The sequence below is a fragment of the Natrix helvetica genome (genome assembly GCF_964273705.1).
Source record: "Natrix helvetica genome assembly, chromosome: 1".
NCBI lineage: Eukaryota > Metazoa > Chordata > Lepidosauria > Squamata > Natricidae > Natrix > Natrix helvetica.
The window spans coordinates 354,823,990-354,840,513 of NC_138548.1; the positions used below are offsets into that span (position 1 = coordinate 354,823,990).

The 16,524-nt window shown below is 43.2% G+C and overlaps 1 protein-coding gene across 1 annotated transcript in view; it reads right to left on the reverse strand.

Moving 5' to 3' along the window:
* Positions 1 to 12,543, reverse strand: part of LOC309381939 (uncharacterized protein) — a gene marked incomplete at its 3' end in the record, with an annotated part of 62,584 nt that extends 50,041 nt beyond the window's left edge. The window contains exons 1-2 of the mRNA XM_081933281.1: positions 12,445 to 12,543; positions 8,740 to 9,022 (exon numbers count right to left, since the gene is read on the reverse strand). The remainder of the gene's footprint in view (positions 1 to 8,739; positions 9,023 to 12,444) is intronic.
* Between the last annotated feature and the right edge of the window lie 3,981 nt (positions 12,544 to 16,524).

The window sequence follows — 16,524 nt, forward strand, 5'->3', positions numbered from 1 at the left end:
CTGTACAAAAGAGATGGGTTGCACCCATCCAAGAAAGGAACTGAGTTACTTGGCATTAAATTCACAGATTTTCTTGATAAACATTTAAACTGAAGAGCGGGGACAGAGAATTAATAGATACAGAACATCTCTGTCCCCAGCAAACTAAAATTCATAGGGTTATAAATGCATGTAACATAGATGTGTGTGTGGGTAAGATTATTACTCCTGCTGTCAAGCAAAACCAAGCATGTAATAGTGATTGTCATACCATGTGCATGAATCACACAAGTGGCAAGAAAATAGGGGCAGTCAGGCATAATACAGGTTATGTAGACAGTAAACACAAGGTCAATCAAAATGGACTCAAATGTCTATATACCAATGCACAGAGTATGAGGAATAAACAGGGAGAATTAGAAATTCAAGTAAAAGAGGGTAGATATGATATTATTGCCATTACAGAAACTTGGTGGGATGAAACTGACAAATGGAACATTCAGCTAGAAGGATTTAAATTATTTAAAAGAAATAGACCAAATAAAAGAGGAGGTGGAGTTGCACTATATATAAGAAATAACTACGTCTCTACAGAAATAGAGCACAACAATAATGAGAACTATCTTGAATGCATTTGGGTCAATATTAAAGGTTGTGGGGGAAATGACATTGCCATAGGTCTATACTACAGGCCACCCAACCAAGCAGAGGAAGAAGATGAACTTTTTGCTAGTCAGCTAACTAAGGTATGTAGGAAGCACACCACAATAGTAATGGGAGATTTTAACTACCCTGACATCAACTGGGAAACAAACTCTGCACCAAGTGGAAGATCCAACAGGTTCCTAACAAACCTAGCAGACAACTTTGTTTTCCAAAAAGTAGAGAAGGAAACAAGGGGATCAGCCATACTGGACTTAATTCTCACTAACAGAGAGAAAATGATAGAAGATGTTGAAGCCATAGGAACCCTGGGGGCAAGTGACCATGCAATATTGGAATTCAACATTATCCAAACACAAGTAGTAGAACAAAGTCAAACTAGAGTCTTGGACTTTAAGAAAGCTAATTTCAATAAACTTAGAGAGAGCTTGGGAAAAATTCCATGGATGAGAATCCTCGAGGGGAAAACAACTCAAGAAGCTTGGGAAATTTTGAAAAATGAGATTAGAAAAGCCCAGTCTAACACAATACCAATGAAGAAGAAAAACAACAGCTCCCAAAAGAAACCAGCATGGCTGCATAAACAACTATCTGACAAACTGAAAGACAAAAAAAGTAAGTATAAAAAGTGGAAGGAGGGGGACATAACTAAGGCAGAATATCAGCAAATAGCCCGAGCCTGTAAAGATGAAGTGAGGAAAGCTAAGGCTCACAATGAAGAAAGGCTTGCCACAAAAGTAAAAATTAACAAAAAAAGCTTCTTCCAACATGTTAAAAACAAGAAAAAAGTTAAGGAAACAATTGGTCCATTGCTAGGAGAAAGTGGCAAGAAGGTGACAAGCAACAGGGAGAAAGCAGAACTATTTAACTCATGTTTTGCATCTGTCTTTACACAAAGGGATAAAACAGTCCAACCTATCAAAAATAGCACCACAAAATTAGGAACACAAATTGAAATAGGGAAGAAAATGGTAAGTGAGCACCTGTCTACCCTAGACGAGTTCAAATCACCAGGACCGGATGGATTACACCCCAGAGTTCTGAAGGAACTAGCAGACAAGATCTCAGAACCACTGAATTATATCTTTCAGAGATCCTGGAACACCAGGGAACTACCAGAGGACTGGAAAAGAGCTGATGTGGTTCCCATCTTCAAAAAAGGGAAAAAATTAGATCCAGGAAACTACAGACCTATCAGCCTAACCTCAATACCAGGAAAGATTCTGGAAAAAATAATCAAGCAACGAATTTGCGAACACCTAGAAGCAAACAAAGTAATAGCCAAAAGCCAACATGGATTTGTCAAAAACAGATCATGCCAGACTAATCTTATTGCATTCTTTGACAATGTGACAAAATTAGTGGACCAGAGGAATGCCGTTGATATAGTTTACTTGGACTTCAGTAAGGCTTTTGATAAGGTAGACCATAACCTACTACTAGATAAAGTAGAAGAATGTGGGTTAGACAGCATCACCACCAGATGGATTGGTAACTGGCTGACCAACCGCACTCAACGTGTAGTTCTCAATGGAACTGCATCTACATGGAGGGAAGTATGCAGTGGAGTACCCCAAGGCTCTGTTTTAGGCCCAGTACTCTTCAACATCTTCATCAATGATTTGGATGAGGGAATAAATGGGGAACTCATCAAATTTGCAGATGATACCAAGCTGGCAGGAATAACCAACACTCCAGAAGATAGGCTTAAGATACAGAAGGATCTTGACAAACTTGAACATTGGGCACTATCTAATAAAATGAAATTCAATGGTGAAAAGAGTAAGGTTCTACATTTAGGCAACAAAAACGGAATGCACAGGTACAGTATAGGTGATACCTTACTCAGTAGTAGTAACTGTGAAAGGGATCTTGGAGTCCTAGTGGACAACCATTTAAATATGAGCCAGCAGTGTGCAGCAACTGCCAAAAAAGCCAACACAGTTCTAGGCTGCATCAACAGAGGGATAGAATCAAGATCACGTGAAGTGTTAATACCACTTTATAATGCCTTGGTAAGGCCACACTTGGAATACTGCATTCAGTTCTGGTCGCCACGATGTAAAAAAGATGTGGAGACTCTAGAAAGAGTGCAGAGAAGAGCAACAAAGATGATTAGGGGACTGGAGACTAAAACATATGAAGAACGGTTGCAGGAACTGGGTATGTTTAGCTTAAGAGAAAGAAGGACTAGGGGAGACATGATAGCATTATTCCAATATCTCAGAGGTTGCCACAAAGAAGAGGGAGTCAAACTATTCTCCAAAGCACCTGAGGGTAGAACAAGAAGCAATGGGTGGAAACTAATCAAGGAGAGAAGCAACTTAGAACTGAGGAGAAATTTCCTGACAGTGAGAACAATTAATCAGTGGAACAGCTTGCCTCCAGAAGTTGTGAATGCCCCAACACTGGAAGTCTTTAAGAAGATGTTGGATAGCTATTTGTCTGAAACGGTATAGGGTTTCCTGCCTAGGCAGGGGGTTGGACTAGAAGACCTCCAAGGTCCCTTCCAACTCTACTATTGTATTATTATTGTATTAAGGACATTGTACAATGTTGCTCCTATCTCCGGTACATAAACATTTCCTTCCCCTTTTACAGCAACTCTTTGACCATTAGCTAAACTAACACATGTTTGCAGAGCTGGTCTCAAACCAGAAAACGCTTGTGGATTATTAGCAATATGCTGACTCGCTCCACTATCCAACAACCAGTTGTTCTTGTTTTCAGACGCTGTCCCTGCCAGGGAAAACGATGCTGGAGAACCACTCCTTGTGTGTTGAGTAGTCCTGTGCCCTTGTCTTGCTGCTCCTCTGTTTCTCCTCTCAGGGCAGCGTCTCTGGAGATGCTGAGCAGAACCGCACAGGTAGTATCTCCTCACAGTGTAAACTGTCTCAGCTGCTCTGCCGGCATCCTGGACTGTCGCAGATGCTGGCCTGTGCTGGGCGTTCTCTCCTCCCTTTCTTGGTCACCTCTCCAGCTGTTTCTGCTCCTCCCCCAACAATCGACCAGTAAAATATGTCATGGTTAAGTCCCGCTCTTGCATGGACTCTAGACTACTCACAAGAACCTCCCATTAACTGTCCAATGAACTGAGCACCACATACATGTTACGTGCCTCAGTAAATGTCAATCCTCTGTCCTCTAACTCAAGGAATGTCCTTCTCATAGCCTGCAGATGTGTGGACACGCTCTCCCCTGGCTTCAGTTGTGCTTTATTCAGTCTCCTTGTCAGCAACACTTTACTGCCCGCAATCTTTCTCACATACACACTGTGCAAAGCCTCCCAGCACTCTTTTGCAGACTGGAGACCCCTCAAGTGTATCAGCTGACGGTCCTCTACATCCAGAATTATGCTGGCTAATGCCTTTTCATTTCTCCTCTGGTCCCCATCATCCAGGATTGCTGGTGGATTAGTAACTATTGTCCACAACTCCTCTCTTCGCAGGTACATCTCCATCTTTACACTCCAGGAGAGGTAGTTTGTCTCATTCAGCCAAGACACCAAGAAACCTCATCTCATTATGCCACGGAGCACATGTTGCCTGCTTTTTTTCACAAGCACTAACCACTATCAAACCACGTTGCACAATCCCTCTGGCTCTGGTGCAAGCTCTCACTGGGTTTCTCTTCTCTCTAGTCTAGTCACTCTGGACTTCTCTCTGGACTGGGCCCATAACCTGTCAGAGTGTTTGCAGTGTGACTATTTTGAGACAACCCAGGAGCAAAATACAATACACAGAGGTTTTGTCTTTCAAACAGTGGTTTATATACAAGACTTCTATATACATACATACACGTGTTGGGCAAATACCAGGCAAGCAATCAATCTTCAACTCTACACGGAGAACTACAATGGAGATAGAAAAACGAAGAGGCACGAGGAGAGAGATGCGCCCTCACATGGCCTCCCCATAAAGACAATCTCCCAAAGTGACAGTAACCCAGCTGACTCACTCTTTCAGCATCTCCGTTTACAGCTGGTCAGCTATTAAATCTTCATTACCCTGACACATTCACACTTTTTGATCTATTTTTAGAGCAAGGGCGGGGAGGGGTGTTAATTGATGAAATGATCCCAAGAGCATTGGCAAGATTAAAGGACCGGGTTTGCCCATGAAAGTTGACTGGAGGCTTTCAAGAAGAGACAGGACAGCCTCTTGTCTGAAATGGTATTGGGTCTCCTGCCTTGAGCAGGAAGGGTTGGAATAGAAGACCTCTCAGGTCCCTTCCAACTCTGATGCTTTATGTAAATATAGGTAGTCCTCGACTTACTACAATTGAGCCCAAAATTTCACTGCTGCTAAGCGAGACATCCGTTAAGTGAGTTTTGCTTCATTTGATGACTTTCCTTGCCAGAGTTGTTTAATGAATCATTGCAGTTGTTAGTCACATGGTTGTTGAACAAATCTGTCTTCCCTGTTGACGTTGCTAGTCAGAAGGTCACAAAAGAGAATCACATGACTCCATCATAAATATGGGTGTTTTCCCAAGCATGGGCATGCTGCAATAGTCATGTGAAAAACAGTCATCATTTTTTTCAGTGTTGTTGACCTGTGGTCATTAAGTGAATCACCCTGTTCTGTTTAGTGCAATGTACCCTGAGTGTGATTTGCAACTTCCTGTCAATTTTGTTTGTGGGAAGCCAATTGTGGAGGTTCCCAATGGGGATTCCATGACTGTGGGACACAGCAACTATCGTAATTACAAGCCATGGCCATCCGCAAATAACCACAACTTTGAGCAACATTTGTAAGTCAACTTTTCCAGTGTAATTTTGAAGGCTGAGTAGTAAGTGGTAAGCAAGGATGGTTTATAAAATGGAGCATCCCAAAGAGAGCTATTATTAAAAAAAAAATCCTAGGTTAAGAACAGTTCTGCCAGGATAATAAATGGATTGTGCACCACTAGGAAATCCTGTGTTTGTTTGCTTGGTTAAAAAAAAAATCACAGAAGACAGCAGTGGCAAAAGAGTCCCATTGAGAACCCGTTTTAAAGCATATACCACCAATGGAATGTAATCTGGGGAGAGAAGGAATATGTAGCAACTGATATGTTTCAATCTAATTGCTTCTTATGGCCTTTGAACCATGAAGGTCACCTGCAGGTCAGAACAGCCTTTACATCTGAAATTTTACACTGCTTTTTTCACTGCCCCAAATTCCCCCAATATTTGCTATTCACGTGGTTTCTTCCACTTGCGTGCCTCATGCTTGACACAATCTGAGCAGACATGCTTGGGGCACTGAATTTCTGGGACTGTTAGGAAAAGAATGTTAAACTCCCTCTACTTCCCTTCTCCTCTTGCTTTCTCCTTATATGGAGCACCACAATCTCTTAACAATAATCTATCCTCTACCATTACAAAAATGCAAAGAACACTCCCCAAAATATTTTTTACATAATTACCCAATTTCTACAAAAATAAATATCCAGCAACTTCTTATGCTGAAGGTCAGATAGCCATTATCAAAGTAATATGTTCCAACTTTTTCTTTCTTCTTCCCCATCTAATCCCATTACATATTTGCCTTCAAAAAAATCAGACAAATTCTATTTAATTTAATCAATTTAAACAGTCAATTTCTCAGCTGGGCTTACAATGGACAAATTCAATTCTTCTCTACACTTATCACTTTGGGCATCATGTGGATTTTACGGGGGAACAAATAAAGTATAAACCCGAAACCTTCTTACTAGGAATAATTAAAGGGAACTAAACAAAAATATATATATATATATCTACTAACACATATATTAACCACAGCTAGAATAGCTTTTGCCCAATGCTGGAAGTAAAATATTATACCGCCGGACGAATTAGTGATAAAAAAAACCTTGGATTGTGCAGAGATGGACAAATTAACCCTAAAATTAAAGGACAAAGAAGAATCGGAATACTACGAAATTTGGAATAAGTGGTATGAATGGTTGGAAAATAAGAAAAATAATTAAGCCGAAAACAATATACATAAATAAACATAGAACTGTATATAAAAGTAGGTAAATATGTAAAATATAATAAAAATGTATAGATAAGATGACATAATGATTGTAATATATAGTAAAGAGAGGAAAATATATATAGATACGACAATGTAACATTGTACAAACTGTTGATATAAAGATTGTAATATGTGATGAAAAGACAAAAACAATAAAAATTATATATATATAAGGGTAAAATGTTTCATGAAGCGCTGTCCGCACTCGGGGCACTAAAATGGTTTCTCCCCTGTGTGTATAAGCACATGATTTAGAAGATTAACCCTACTACTGAGTGCTTTCTCACAGTATGGACACTTGTATGGTTTCTCTCCTGTGTGAGTCCTCTGGTGTTGAACCAGACTAGAATTCTGACTGAAACCTTTCCCACAATCGGGACATTCAAATGGTTTCTCTCCTGTGTGAGTCCTCTGGTGTTGAACCAGGTTGGACTTATGACTGAAACTTTTCCCACAATCAGGACATTCAAAGGGTTTCTCTCCTGTGTGAATCCTCTGGTGTCGAACCAGGCTGGAATTCTGATTGAAACCTATCCCACAATCAGGACATTCAAAGGGTTTCTCTCCTGTGTGAGTCCTCTGGTGTTTAACCAGACTGGAATTCTGACTGAAACATTTCCCACAATCAGGACATTCCAAGGGTTTCTCTCCTGTGTGAGTCCTTTGGTGTTGAAACAGGCTTGAATGTTGAGCAAAACATTTCCCACAATCAGGACATTCAAAGGGTTTCTCTCCTGTGTGAGTCCTCTGGTGTTGAATCAGTGTGGAATTCTGACCGAAACTTTTCCCACAATCAGGACATTCAAAGGGTTTCTCTCCTGTGTGAGTCCTCTGGTGTTTAACCATACTAGAATTCTGACTGAAAAATTTCCCACAATCAGGACATTCCAAGGGTTTCTCTCCTGTGTGAGTCCTCTGATGTTGAAACAGGCTGGAATTATGACTGAAACTTTTCCCACAGTCAGAACATTTAAAGGGTTTCTCTCCTGTGTGAGTCCTCTGGTGTTGAATCAGGGTGGAATTATGACTGAAACTTTTCCCACAGTCAGGACATTCAAAGGGTTTCACTCCTGTGTGAATCCTCTGATGTTGAACCAGACTGGAATTCTGATTAAAACTTCTCCCACAGTCAGGACATTTAAAGGGTTTCACTCCTGTGTGAATCCTCCTATGTTGAACCAGACTGGAATTATAATTGAAACTTTTCCCACAGTCAGGACATTCATAGGGTTTTACTGCTGTGTGAATCCTCTGGTGTTGAACCAGGCTGGAATTCTGACTGAAACGTTTCTCACAATCAGGACATTCAAAGGGTTTTTCTCCTGTGTGAATCCTCTGGTGGCCAATGAGGTTGGAATTCTGACTGAAACTTTTCCCACAGTCAGAACATTTAAAGGGTTTCTCTCCTGTGTGAGTCCTCTGGTGGCCAATGAGGTTGGAATTCTGACTGAAACTTTTCCCACAGACAGGACATTTAAAGGGTTTCTCTCCTGTGTGAATCCTCTGGTGTTGAACCAAGGTGAAATTCTGACTGAAACCTTTCCCACAGATAGGACATTTAAAGGGTTTCTCTCCTGTGTGAGTCCTCTGGTGTTTCACCAGGCTGGAATTGTGACTGAAACCTTTCCCACAGATAGGACATTCAAAGGGTTTCTCTCCTGTGTGATCCCTCTGATGTATCACAAACTGGGAAGAATTAGAGAAACCTTTCCCACAGATAGGACATTCAAAAGGTTTCTCCTTGATGTGAGCCCATGTTGCATTGTTCGCTAAAGCATTTACTGCACTGGGAGCACTTGTAGGGCATCTTTCCTGCGTGGGTCCTTCCATGGAACACAATGGAGTTGTTCTGACCAAAGATTTTGCCAGATTCAAAGTATTTGTATGGCATTTCTCCAGTCTGGATCCTCTCAGGCATAATCAGCTGTGATTTGCAAGATGTATGTTTCCCACAACAGGAACGTCTATGGAACTTTTTCACAACTTATATTCTTGAGGAGGTCAAAAATATGGATGGTACCTTGTTAGTTGTGCTTTGATTCAAGCTGCTTTCTTCCTCCCAGAGTGAGGCCTGCAACACTGTCTGCCCTACGTGGCTTTTCAATTGACCTTTTTCTCCACAGTAACTTCCAGTTATTTCCCTCTTTTGCGGAATGGGAAAATAATCTCCATCATGTAATGTATGCTTGAATTTCACACTCTGCTTTTCCCAGCTAGAAATCTCTTCTTAATTTTCTCATTTCTCTCTCACTTGCCAAGGAAGGGGAAGAATTGTGTGGCTGTAATGGAAATGGAAAATATTTTGATTTCTGGACTGACTAGCTTTGCTGTTATCCTCAGTTGTCCAGAGTGCTCTTATTGCCTTCCTCTTTTGTCTATAAGATTAAAACAAAAGCATATTTAATGTTGCATAAAATGGTTGCAGATGATGAAAAAGAAAATCGTTTACATTACAGTGAATAAGCAAACATGCTCCAATAAGGTTTATGAGTTGACACCTATATTTATTAGGATTCATTTAACACATGGAAGACTACCTAGATCAGCAGTCACCAACTGGTGGTCCGTGTACCACTAGTGATCAATGAGAAAATTTTGGTGACCTGCAGAAATTTTTTTTGCATTTTTAATATTGCACTAAATACTATTTATCTTTTTAAAAAATTCATATTACTGGTCTGCGGGATTTAAAATTATGAATTTATCCCTAGATCCAAGTTTGAATATCCATTCAGTGATGAAATTCACTTGTTGACTGGGTCAACCACAAATTCTTAGTAGTGCAAAGGGTTGTTTTCAAATACAGTCAAGTGAACAAGAAAGTACATCCTCTTTCATTTCTATGGTTATACTTATCAGGGTATCATTGCAACAGAACATAAGAATATAACAGAATTGGAAAGGATCTTGCAGGTCTTCTAATCCAACCGCTGATTAAGCAGGAGACCCTATACCATTTCAGATAAGTGGCTCTCTAGTCTCTTCTGAAAAACCTCCAGTGGTGGAGTACCACAATTTCTGAGGGCAAGCTATTCTGCTGGTTACTTGTTTTCACCATTAGGAAATTCCTCACTCGTTCCATAGTATAAAGAGGTGAAGTAGCAGCCAAGTACTGCTAATAAAGTGCCCTTGATCAATTGATCATCAGCAAGTATGACTACATCTATATAAGCCAAAGTTGTAGGAGTTTCCTGGTCTCCAACATTGAGTTGTATATTAATACAATGCCAAAGAATAAAGAATCAGCAATGATCTTAGAACAGGAATTGTTGCTACCCACCAATTTGGGAAGGTTTAAAAGGCCATTTCCAAACAATTGGAAACCCATCATTCTACAGTGGCGGATTTTATGCACAAGTGTAAAACATTCAGGAGAGTTGCTAATTTTCCCTGGAGTGGAATTTCAAGGAAATTCAATCCAAGGTCAGACGGTGCAATGGGCACTGAAATTGCAAAGAGTTATATCTCAGACTCTACAGCAGGGCTGTCAAACTAGTGTCCTGTGGGCAGGATGAGGCACGCACTGGCCACGTTCTTGTCTGGTTTAGAGAAGGGGGGGAAAAGTCATGATGTGTCACATGATGATGCCGTGATGATGCAAGTTTGATACCCCTGCTCTACAGGCTTCAGTTAGCATGTTAAATGTTAAGATTCATGATAATGCAATTAGCAAAAGACTGAACAAGTATGGTTCGTTTGGAAGAGTTCATGGAGAAAGAAAGCCTCTTCTCTCTAAAAAGGTCATAGCAGCATGACTGAGGTTTGCAAAGTTGCATCTGAACAAATCACAGGACTTCTGGAACACTGTCTTTTGCACAGACCAGACCAAAGTGGAGATGGTTGGCCATAATGCAATTGGGCCAGAGGCCATCTGTCCAATAGCTAAAATTTGGCAGATATAGGATTAGGCAACAGGATAATGGTCGCAAAACACATCAGCAAATCTACAACAGAATGGCTAAAAAGAAAAGAACCAAGGTGTTGCAATGGCAGTCAAAGTCCACACCTCAACACGATTTGCGGGACCTCAAGAGAGTTGTGCATTAAAAAAAACACCCACAAACTTCAATGAACTGAAGCAATATTGTAAAAAAAAAGATGGGCCAAAATTCCTCCACAATGCTGTAAGAGACTGATAGTCAGTCATACTTCTGTAGTTGTTGCTGCTAAAGGGGGTTCTACAAATTATTGAATCATACATTTTTTCACACAGGACTTCTCCATTTTGCCTTTCTTTTTATAAAGTAAATGATGACCTGATGTATTGTTGTTCATCTATGTTGTATTTGCCTACTTTTAAAAACTTCTAAGTCCACATGATTTTTACTGTGTCCTGATACATCAAATCAAGGAGATACATAAAGTCAAGGAGAGTGTACTTTCTTTTTCACATGACTCTTTATCTGGACGTCCTGGGGATATATTATACGTTTGCAGAAATGTACATTCAGAGAAAAATAAAAATACACACACCTACAATATGGAGATAATCCATATATTTCAAGGCTGTGCTAATGTTCATCAGGAATCTGATGAATTTGAAGATTGCTCATATGTTGAGATGGTAAGGCTGAGGTTCAGGCCTCAACAGGCTTCTGAGACCCTGGAATCTTTCACTGTGGGTTAGGCATGTGGCTGAAACTACAGAAGACAAGCTTGACTAGTTCTATAATTTTTTAAATTTTTTTTATAATTTCTATATTTCTACATCTTATCTGTTGTGTGCCAACTGCCTCTTATGTAATGAAGTAAAAGCAAAGAGATGTATAAATATCTGCACTATGCTCTGGGTTCCTTCCTTCTTAGGAGGGACCCATCTTTCTTCAGATGAATAAAAGCATTGGCTTCTCAACACACAAGCTTGGACTCTCTTTTGTGTTTTACTGAGCCACACCTGTCAATCTGCATGACACTAACTTTACAGATGTGAGGGCTCTAATGGATGAAATGATGCCTAAAGCAAGATTTGAAGCATCAGTTATGCCCATGGAAGCCATGAGTAAGGGGAGTAAATACTTTCCACAACCCCTTTGGTGAAATCCCAATTGAAGTAGTCCTCACTTACTGACTTCAATGGGGACTGGCATCTGTGTCGCTAAGTGGCCCAATGAAGCATGATGTCACATGACAGTGCCAACCTATATCTGTTCCTTTAACTTTAATGGGTATGTATTTTAATGCCTCTAAACCGCCCGCAGTTATGTCATGGTAAGGTTGGTGGCCAATACATTTTGTAAATAAATATACCTGAACAGTCAAAACATTCAATAGCTATCTTTTTAAAAAGTGCTGGGTTAAGCACAGTTGAACCTGATACATGGATAGGGGCACCAATAGGAAACATGGTGCTTGTTAGCTAGAAATGGAAGTAAAACAGAACAACCCAGAAAAGACCAGAGGAACATCAGTCCGACCTTGTTGCCCAGAAAACATCAGGTCCGTAACAGAATTGAACTGAGAGGGACCTTAGAGGTCTTCTAGTCCATCCCCTGTTCACGCAGGAGACCCAATTCCATCCTGATCAAATGGCTGTCCAATCTCCCTTGAAAACCCTCCAGTGATGGGAGCACCCACAACCTCTGGAGGGAAGCCATTCCCAAAGAATCAACCTTAATTTAAAAGAGACTTTTCCAATCTTCCCACCAGGAGGAAAATTGCAGCCACCAGTTTCACAGCCTGCAGCACCAGTGGGCTTAAATTCGGGGAGGGAAGGAACCTGCAGCAGCAGCAGCTGAGATGCTTCAGCCCAGTTGCTTCTCTGCTTCCAGGACTCTCCTCCCACCTGCCCTCCGCTCACCTTCCAGCTGCTGCTTTGATCCGGAGAAGAGCCGACCTTTGAGTGATCCGGAAGAGGAAGTTGCTCTGCGCTTCTCTCCTCCTCTCCTGCCATTCTTTCTAGCAATGCAGTACTCGATGGTTTAAAAACTCCCCTTTGAAGCTCAAGCACGGATGGCACTATGGCTTTCTAGCGACAGATGTTGCCTGACCGCCATCTAGCGCCAGGAAGTGGAAAAACACGCGTGTCTAATCTCCACCCAGGCATTTGGAAGATGTTTTGAGTGATTACATGGTCCTTTTCGTCTCCTAGCAACCGACCTTTGCAACTGAGCCAAGTGAAATAGTGAAACGTGACGCTACTTAGCTTCGTTTTTGGTGCCTTTGTGTCAGTCTTGATGCCTGGCCTTGCAGTTTCCATTGAAAGGGGTTTTGGAAGTGGTCCCCCTGCCCCTTCTTGCTTCCTAGGCCTGAGAGGGCTTGCCAAAGTTGGACAAGTAAAGACTAAAAGACTCTTTTCAGTCCCCCAGAAGAGAGCTGTAAAGATTATGGCGGGAGGGTGAGAATTCATTGTAAGATTTTCCTTCTCTCATTTATGTTGTGTTCAGTTAAATGGACTCATGTAGAGATTGCATTTGGGAGTGGTTAGCACAGCAAGGTCTGAACACCTTGGACTTCTGTCTGATGGGAAGGAAATTTGTCCAGCATGTTTGTATTGCCTGTATTGTAAAAGTAGAGAGACATCCCACTCAGATTAGACTGAATCTATCCTCTTTACCTACCTCCACACAAAGCTCCAAGTAGTCATACCTCACAGCCAATTCCATGGGGGAGGGGTGTTAGATATTAGCATATATCGTAGGAAGTCTCCTCTCTGGTCCGCTGCCACAGCGGGAAACAGGCATCGCTCTGATTGGTCGAGAGGCGTACCCGAGTCCTATAAAAGGGGAACCCTCCGGCCACAGAGCAAGCTGGATCACTACTACTACTAATAAAGAGCTGTTAAGTCACTTCGTGTCCGCAGTCTGTTCTCTCGTTGCCCAGATCTAACATTGGCGACGAAGGTGGGATTGAGAGACAGATAGGACGAAGAACGCTACCTCCAGAATCTCCGGATTTGATCCAGCCTAGGAATTCGGCAGAAATTCCGGCAGCCATCTCAGGTAACCGCAGCGCGGCAAATTCAAACGAGAGAAGATGGCGATGCACACTCCCCCCGCTCCATTCGACCCAGCGAACGACGAGTGGGAAGCCTTCATGATTCGATTCGAGTGTTTTCTCGAAGCGAACGAATACACGGGGATCACCGACGCCCGGAAGAAAAACATCTTCCTCGGCTACTGCGGGAAAGAAGTCTTCAACACGGCCAGAGACCTCACCGCGCCTACTCCGATACAGGCAGTATCATGGACGGCGTTGCAACAGGCTCTACAGGCTCATTACGCGCCAAAACCTTCCCGCCATGTTTGCCGCACGGAATTCAACACGCGGAACCAGAAAGCGGGAGAATCAATCAATCAATATGTTGCAGCCCTGCGTAAAGCAGCAACTCACTGCGAGTTCAGGGATCTGGACGAGCATATCTTAGCGCAGCTCATCTGTGGGTTAAGAGACATTTCACTACAAAAGAAGCTGTTGGCAAACCCAAATTTAACCCTACAGATAGCTCTAAACGAAGCAAGAGCGTCAGAGTCAGCGGAGAAATCATCGGCAACCATACAGCGCGGTTTCAGCGTAAACCAGCCAGTACCAAGGCAAACCAGAGTTCACTACGAGGACACAAGCCCCGACTACGAGGATTCCGAGTTCGAGGACAGTCACCTGATGCGGAGCAGTCACTTGAGGCCTGGGGGGAGACCCGGATTCCGTTTGCCGCCCTGCGCAAGCTGCGGAGGGAATCACCCCAGGTCTACCTGTAGGTTCAGGAACGTTGTTTGTTCGCACTGCAACAAACTTGGGCACATCGCATGAGTGTGCCGGAGCGAAGTCCCTGCCTCACGGCAGCCACCCATGTACCGCCAACAGAAGCCCAACCCAGGGGCTTGGCGAAACCAAAAAGGGCGCCCAGAGAGAAATCCACAAGTGTTTACCCAGAGAGAAAATTCCCAAAGAGCTGAGCGAGCGTATCCCCAGAGAGATTACACACAAGGAGCTGAGCGAGCGTATTCCCAGAGAGATTACACACAAAGAGCTGAAAGAGCGTTCTATCAAGACGCTCAACGAGAGTATTTTCAGGATACAGATGCTGAGATAGAGTTGACCCAGAGAGAGGAGTTGCGAACGTATCTCACCACAATAAGTCAGGTCCGCACCAAGCGGCCAAAAAAGCTGAAAGTCACAGTCCTCTTGGAGGGCTCACCTTGCGAGCTGGAAGTTGACACGGGATCGTCCCTGACGATCATTTCATGGGCATCCATGAAACAGGCTATCTCTAGCCTCAAAAAGAGCCAACTACGCGTTCCAGACATCCTGCTACGAGACTACCAGGGGAACCGAGTCCCCATCGTGGGCCAAGGCACATTCCAAATCCGTTTCAAGGACATCGTAGCCCAGCTGCCCGTGACCATCGCCAGCGCGCCATTACAGAACCTTCTGGGACTAGACTGGTTTGAAGCCTTGGGATTAGAAGTCACCGGAATAAACGCAGTGGAGAACAGCAGCGCTGAGCAGATATTTAAGGAGTTCGAGGATGTGTTCAGCCCCGGTCTTGGTAAGTATGTGGGTAAACCAATATCATTTAATTTAGACCCCAAGGTGGCGCCAATCCGACTTAAGCCGAGACGAGTGCCTTTTGCACTCCGCCCAAAAATAGATAAGGAGATAGATAAATTAGTAAAGCAAGAAGTCCTTGAGCCGGTGGATCACGCGCGTTGGGAAACTCCCATAGTGACCCCAGTCAAGCCAGATGGGTCAGTCCGCATCTGCGCGGACTATAAATGCACAATTAATGTCGCGCTACAACAAAGCGCATATCCTGTGCCTGTAGTACAGCACTTATTGCACTCATTGGGGCCAGGAAAGGTATTTGCTAAATTAGACATGGCACAAGCTTACCAGCAGCTGCCCGTAGATAGCGCCACAGCGGAGGCCCAAACTATAGTGACGCATAGAGGAGCATTCAAATGCAATCGGCTACAATTCGGTGTGAGTATTGCTCCAGGATTGTTCCAGAGCGTCATGGAATGACTTTTGCAAGGGATACCGGGAGTCGTCCCCTATTTTGACGACATCTTGGTATCCGCTGCAAACGAGGAGCAATTAAATAAAAGAGTCAGAACTGTTTTGGCCAGAATCAGAGAAAAGGGTCTCCGCCTCAAAAAGGAAAAATGCCAAATTAACGTGCCTAGCATAGAATTCCTGGGTTATAGAATCGATGGTCAGGGAATACACCCCACTTCAAAGAAAATTAAGGCGATCCAGGACGCCCCCACACCACGGAATCAGACCGAGTTGCAGGCCTTCCTCGGACTACTTAATTTCTACAGCGTTTTTCTGAGACAAAAGGCGACCGTTGCTGAGCCACTACACCGTCTACTCCAGAGGAACACACCATGGAGATGGGGACGATCCGAAGCAGCAGCTTTTGCCGGGGTAAAGCGCCTGCTCACCACTGACTCGCTGTTAGTCCAATACAGCCAGACACTACCACTAGTATTGACCTGCGACACATCACCCTTTGGAGTCGACGCAGTCCTTAGCCACAGGATGCCAGACGGAAAAGAAGCACCCATCGCTTTCTACTCTAGAACTCTTTCATCGGCCGAGAGGAACTACAGCCAGATGGACAGGGAAGCGTTAGCTGCGGTAGCTGGAGTAAAACGTTTCCATGAATACCTCTACGGCCGCGATTTTGAACTAATTACTGATCACAAACCGCTGTTGGGACTTTTGGCGGGAAACCGCCCCACCCCGGTCTCCCTTTCTCCACGCATGACCAGGTGGACTGTTTTCCTGGCTGCGTACTCCTACAAGTTAATTCATCGACCGGGCTCCACTCTAGGACACGCAGACGCACTCAGCCGTTGCCCACTACTGGACCTTTTGCCAGACCCCACTCCCGAAGTACCGGTGTTGCTCATTGACTGTTTGGACTCTGGACTGG